Here is a 7,490-nt window from a genome sequence, read left to right as displayed (position 1 = left end):
AAGCCAAAGGATTGCCCACTTTTGTCTTTTGTTAACTTGTAAGAAGCTTTCGATTCCAGTGATTGCAGTCATCTTTTTAAAATATTCTTTGATAGTGTGTCATTCCAGAACAGGAGTCAGGGCAGTCTGAGTAAGCCATCAGAAATGTCCCTTGTCAGGAATTCAGTCACAAGTTTCCTCACAGCACCGCAGGCTCTGGCCCCTCACACATTACTTGTGTATTACATGCTCTTACAAACCAGTAGCTCACTTTTTTTCCTCAAGAGGCAATTGTGTAGGACACAAAGAAGTCTTGTTTGCTGCTTGTATCTGACAGGCAGATTGATTGATTATGTGTTTGATTAGGTCCGTGGGTCTGCACTGAGGAGGCCAGTGTGGTGAAAACAGCATCACATGAATGTTAATGGAATAATTCATACTTGGTAGAGACTAGAGAGGGTGAAACAATTTATGGGCAGTTTCAGATACTCAAGCTGTGAAATTTCTCATACTGTTGAACACCTCTGAACTCCTGTGTAACAATGAGAACAAGCAATACACTGTTGCCACAATTTTATGGGAAGAAATGGAAGATAATTTGCTCTTCATTAAACTAAAGAGGCTTAGCCTCCCTGATCTGTCAGATTCTTGTTTGCATTTCAAAGAAACTCTCTGAGAAGGTCATGTACTTTTGGCTCATTGTGCTTGTATATCAGTGGTGTACATGATTAGTTTTGAATAGTTGCTCCAGAAATCTGTGACACAGAGCCTCCAAGAGCTGAGGTCATTAGGCCACTAATTTTGCTGTTGCACTTGTTTCATTGTCCATATATCTGGGAAGTCCTAGTGTCCCACAGGACCCTTTCTAAGCACCTTGACATATCTTCTCTCCATCACAGTTTTTAATTATGATTCTCAGCACCTGCCAAAAAAAAACCCAGGTGTTCCTTGCAGAGGGACAGAATTAAAGATCATTACATAGATTACCAAGTCTTTCTACCAAGAAGCAGATACTGATTAATTTCAAATAAACTGGCACAAATTTCATGTAAGTTAGTTACTGACAGCTATGTATTGTCACGAAGACAAGCAGTTTCTGCATGTTCCATCTCCATCTCTTCTATTCCAATTTAACACTCAGATCGTGCTAACTGTAGGGATAGGCATTTGTTACACTGAAAACTTCTTGAAATGTTTTTGACATAGGGTTTATCAAGGTATTTGTTCTTTAAACTTGCCATGAATTTTCTCCTAGCAGTTCCATGTGGATTGCTTTGATTCTACTTCATGGTAACTTAAAATGCTAATTTCTTAATGTCTCTCCGTGGCATGGAGGAAACTGGGAGGATCCTGTGGAGATGCTGGGCTCATCAGCCCTGGAACTGGTCAGCCCTGTTGAGTGACAGAGGCAGCAACTGACAGAAGCTGTGCCAAGAGGGAGAGCAGCTGTCACAGTGTCACCTGTGCTCAGGGAGGAAGTGGGTCAAAAGGGACCAACCAAAAGGGCTGACCAACCTTCCCACCTCAAGTGACCCATCATCACTCCTTCCCACCCCTTGCTGTCACCATTTGGAGCTGTTTGCACACCAGGTCACCTCATATTCTTGGCAGCTCCCCATTCCAGCACAGGTTTCCTGTCATGTGGAAAGTCACTGCTGTGCCATTGACCCTGTCAGTGAGTGCAGCCAGCCAAGAGAAGCTCGCTCTGAAGGCACAGTGGTGTGCAAAGGTCACAGCAGAGCTGCCCCATCCAGGGGTGGTCATTTTTTATTTCTATGTCAAAACAGAGATCTTTATCTTGTTGTTTGAATGCTGAAGCTGTTGCTTTAGGGAAAGATCCAGCTATTAAGACTGAGGGTAAAATCAACAGGAGCTGGCAGTAAGTCACTTCTGTGACTTATTCAGGCCCTTTCCTGCTCCCTGGCAAATGGTTTTATTTTGGTCTCAGTTGTCCTTCTGGAGAAGTCAGAGGACAACTTTTTGTTACATTCAGTACTTCAAGTAAAAGATTTCCATCCACGGGAGCACTAAATAGCTGCACCACTTCTTAGCACGTTCTTTATATATGTAGTCCTGTGGTGTTTACACAAAATACAAATTTCTGGTATACTTTTAGTAACAATGACTATTTCACGCTGCCTAGAAAAAAACTACTATTTTCAAGGGAGGGGTTTTTTTCTTTTCCAAATATCTTGAAAAAGATATTGTTTAACAGTTTTTATTTCTGCATGTCTTTTAGTAGGTCTGTTGATCCTTTTCATGAAAATTGTGTACCTATGCAATGCAATACCATCTTAAGGTATTTGGTTTTAGACAATAGCAAGACTGCAGCCTAAATTTATCATTTTTATCACTATAATGGATTAGAACTGATTTTGTAGCCTGTGATGTGTTTTAAGGTTATTGTTAATTTAATTACAAAAAAAATAGTGGATAAAATATGAGCCCCTACTTATCCTACTTTTTCACTTATTAGGGTAGAAGACATTTGACTTTTATATTATGCAGAGGCTTCTGTGGCCCCCAGTGCACTGCACAGGTGTTCCCACATTGATGGATTCTGGCATACATCCCTTACTAGAACCAGATTTTGAATTTAGATATGTAAACAGTCCAGAGGTAGAAATCCAGGCAAAACACCTGTCAGTCTCACAGTCCCTTTTTTGCAGAACTTGTAAGAGGGTCATTTCAGAGCCAGTAAGGAAAGCTCCTGTCCTGGAGGCTGAGCTGAGCTGTGGGAGCAAAATATGTCAGTGCATCAGAGCAGGACTGACTGTCCCAGGGCAGACCAAGGGGCTTCTTGGTCCCATCCCATCCCCAGCACTGCCCAGCAGCTGCTGAAGAGTCCATGGCCAGGGCAAACATTTGGGGATACTTCCCTACAACCCTCCCACGCAACCTGAAAGTCACAGACTTCTTGAGACTGATGCATTGTTGTTAAATATCATGAACAATATATATTTTCCGATGAATTTGTCTAATCTCTTTTTGAATCCACATCACAAAATCCACTGCATCCCATGGAAAGGAATTGCCCAAGTTAAGTGTGCCTTATGAAGAGACATGTCACTCTGTTTCTATTGAACCCATTGCACTGGGGTTCATTTAAAGACATCTTTTGGATAGGAGGAGACAGTTTTCTGCTTTCAGCTCTCTAGCCTACTGAGGACTGTTAAGATTTTTTTTCTTCTTTTTCTGCACCATTTTTGAAAGGGAAATAAGAATTGTGCACAGTTCTAGACATGGATGCATTATGCATACATTTGCATAGTGATATTTGTTCTCTATTCTGCTCTCTATTTTCCAAAAATTCCTAACATGATGTTGTTTTTTGACATTTGGTGAGCACTGGGCTGACATTATCTTAGAACTTACATTTAGTTAAGGAAATAAGTTTTTAGAGTGTATGCCTTAGAATAACCTTGTCTTTATCCTCCTGTCTCTTCCTTGTGCCCTGGGTGGTTTTTAGAAGATGAGGTGATCCAAGGTACTGTGGATTCAGGTAGTTTCCTGCTAGTCCCTCCCACAACCTCCTATCAGCAGCTGATGAACGTGTGCAAGCTCTATGCACTTTGGTAGGACTGTCCAAGACTGGTTTATGTCCACTCCTCCTATCATTTAGCTGGCTTTATTTGTTTAATTTTGTAATGTGTTTCTTCCCTTGCATGTTCATTTTATATTTTAAGAGACTTCATCTCTTCCTTCAAAGCTGCATCTGTATTTCCTCTGTCTTTTCTTGTCTCTGTGTGCCTCTCGTATTTCCTTGTCTTTGCTACAGTGGCTTTTCTGAGGGATATCTGAGTTTTCTGGGCAGTGAAGCCTTTTATTTGAGTTAATGCAGTTTTTCAATGTGAGATTTCTTTTTGTTTTGAATACACTATTTACTTTCCTAAAAGAAGTGGGGATACTGCCCAAGATGCACATATAAAATAGTTTGCTTTTTGAAAGGGCAAAAAATATTTTCTTTAATTCAAATCTACTATTTCCTTGTAACTTTATTTCCTAGTATTGGCCCTAAGGGGGGAAGTCTTAGCCTGAATAAATGTTGAATGCTAAATGTGATAGACTAAAGGATTCGCGCTTTTCCTTGTGACGAAGGAGTTAACTATAACTCACAGTCTCTCTCCTCTTGCAGAACTACTCAAGATGAAGCTATTTCTTGGAAGAATACCCTTAGGAAGTTAGTGACCTAGAATGAGCTTGGCATAGAATTGCCTTTTAGCCTTAACTGTGATATTTGCTGCTGCAGTCTCCTAGACAAATGGGTTTTGACAGGCTTTGCAAACAGCCTGAGGTCAGAGCCTGTGAGCTTTCCTTGGGCAAGTAAAAGCTGCGGAGTTGGGAACTTAAAACATTTCTTGAGACAAACATCAAAATTCCCAAAGCTGGGGATGGTGCACCGTGGGACAGTGCCAGGCAAATGCAGACAGCACTGTGAAAAGGACATGGCAAGCAGAGAAACACAGTCCCTGCCAGGGATGGTTCATAAAGTTCAAGCTCTGCTTTGAACTGGAATGAAGGTCATCTTTTTAATATCCCTTGACACAAGGCCCAGAAGAGAGCAGGTGATGACACACCAAACTGGCACCATGCCTTGGGCATCAAAATATGCTTCTGTGGCCCCTACATCTTCACCACAAACTGCTTAGCAACCTAGAGGTGGGATTTTGCTGTGGGAGCAAGGGAGAGCAGCAGAGAGACCTGATAACTAAGCTTTTCCTATGTGGGTTTCCTCTGTGCACACTGAACTGAGAGTAGTGGGGCAGCCTGAGGGGGATGCAGTGCTTCAGGATCCACTTCCTTCTACTTACAAGAGGAAGGATTTTCTTCCCACCCCAGCTGTTTGTTCAGGCACCAAGCTCAGAATTTGTTTCTTGCAAGTATCCCGTAGTTAGGACTGCTCGGTTATCTCGGGTGCATACACAGGAGGGGGATAATGTATAAAAGATGCATACTGGAAGAATGTAGTCTGCCCCCTAAAAAACACTCATTCTTGCAAATCCTTACATCTTTTTTTTCCCCCTTGATATTTTTTTCAAGTTTAGGATTTTTGTAACTGAAGGAGAATTCAAATAAATCAGCAACCAGAGTAAATGCCAAACAGCCACAGTTAAACTTTCTCAGTGTTTTAAACTAATGGACCCGCTTTTCAAGATATTGTGCCTAACAGGATTTGATTGTGCTTTCTCAGACAGAGGATTTCTGTCAGTACCTCTGCCAAATGCACGGTCTCGCAGAGGGAGGATTTGATAGAGATCCAGGTTAAGTCAGCCTCTTCATTCAGAGACAGCAACTGCCAGCCCCACACAGGCTGCAGCAGGGCCACCCAAATGTCAAGTTTCCACTGAGGAAGGCCAAGTTCCCCATATTCTTTTTAATTTTTGCAGCCGTAGCAGGGCTGTGTCCTTGGGTTCTTTCCATGCCAAATAAAGCGTCTGCACATTTTGTCTAGTTCATTTTTGTACGCCTGAGGCCTTTATAGCAGAGGCACCTGCAAAAATAGAAGTCTGAAGAAACAGATCTATTTCTGACAGGTTAACCAACCTCAGGAGTAAGAAATTATTGTGCTAGATCTGTAAATACATTTGCAGCTTGCCTTGCAAGGGCAGCTTGTGAAAATTAAGCTGGCTGGGAATATCCTGAGCCCTAGGCATAGAGCACCCTCTGAGACACAGCTAATATAAAAGGCTCCGAGGCAGATCCTGCCATCCAGCACAGCTCTGTAAATCTGGAGTAACACAGGCTGCTTCAGGGATGTTACTTCAGATCCACTTCACCCTACAGAAGAGCAGAATTCAAATGAATTACCCATGAAAAGAGAATAAAGAACATGTGCAGTAAATAATACATTTCTGGGTTTTCTGCCCTTCCATGACTCTCTCTCATAAATGTTTCAGCCTCACTTTGAATGCTGCTTCACTGTGTCAGCCAAAAAAACCAGACTGAGCAAGTGCATTTCAGTGTCATCCACATCTGAGGCGGTTAATGGCTCAGGGAGAGGCAGAAACACAGACAAAACCAGGATTTCTAGGAGCATGACATTGTCTTCACCAGAGCCATAATGCCTCAAGACACATTCTATGACAGCTCTTGGTCAGATACAGTTCCCATTTTGTTTATTTTTTAACTCTTGTAGAACTGAAAAATAGGTAGGAGAGAGGGGAAGCAATTTTTTATTAATAAAATCAGTTTGGTCCCAGAGTGTCAATTGAAGCATTTCAGCATTTATGAAATTATTAATTTTATTCTGAAGAAGTCAGTATGAAGTCTCACAGTATTTCTCATCCTACACTATCCTGCCACCTGGGGTGGCCCTTGACACCAACCTTCAGTAGTTTTGGTTCCTCCAAATTTTTCAGGGGATGTTATCCAGTGCATAATGAATCTTATTCTGTCTTTTATTTTTTACATTACAGTTTAATTCTTTCTACTAATTTTATTTCAGTAGCTTTACAATCTCTATTACAATACCCTTCAGACGTAAGATACCTGATTAGAATTAGCCTCTGTCACCATAAGGTGACCTTGCTCCGTAAGGTCAGGCTGTGATCCCCACAACTGGATGCCCCTGAACACTCCCCAGCTTTATTACACATGTTCTTGATGCTCCTGAGCAGTTGCCCAACACTAACTTGGGAGCAAAACACCTTGGTGAGATTTGAGGAGCTATATCCACACCTGGAGCTACATCCATACCTGAAATATCCTTTCAGCTACCTGAAATATCCTTTACAGAAAATCTCAAACTGCTCAGTTTTATTAGTCTGCTTTCTTACTGAGGTGACTGTCTTATTTTAAATGTTTTTTATCAATTTGAAATACTGTTTAGTTTTGCTCAGTCTTGCACTTTCCAAGTCTTTACCGTGCAGATTCTTTCCCCCATTCTCCTCCAGATGTAGCATATTGTAATTCATTGCTCATGACTGCCAAGAAATGACATTTCCAAGACTGTCCATGGTAAATGAGATGAGCCTTTTAAATAGGGCAGGGACAAAACCTCAGTCACAGATTTGTGCATCTCTCTGATATGTCCAGCCAGAAAAAGAGAGATCTTGGTCTCGGTAGAACAAATGGCCACCTGCACATTCTCACTGTCTGAGAAATACCTCCTCCATCTTGTCAGTTCTGCTGGTACTTGCTCTCCTGTGTTCTCCATTAGGACTGTCTTTTTATTGCCAGAACCAAGAAAAAAAAGAATATGGCCGTCCTGTGTTCTTGATAGCTGTAGACTTTTTCCATATGTAGGGAGTTTACTAATTTTGCTATTTATTTCACAGGTTTGTTTCAAACATTTTTAATAATAGAGTTGCACTGATGAGACCTAGTATAGGAGCAGATATAAATTGTTCTTGCCCTTTTTGCAGCTTAATATTCTTTTCTGTTTAGAGTGACAAATCCTAGATCCACAAAAGTGAGGGGTTTTAATAGAACTGGTGCAGCTGCAACGATCTGGCAAAGGGATGCAGACAAAACCCAACATTTTTTTGTTGTCAAGAGTCAAAATGGGAGTT

Source organism: Ammospiza nelsoni, chromosome 1 (genome assembly GCF_027579445.1).
Source record: "Ammospiza nelsoni isolate bAmmNel1 chromosome 1, bAmmNel1.pri, whole genome shotgun sequence".
In the NCBI taxonomy this organism is placed as follows: Eukaryota; Metazoa; Chordata; class Aves; order Passeriformes; family Passerellidae; genus Ammospiza; species Ammospiza nelsoni.
Note: the sequence above shows the minus strand (reverse complement) of the source record.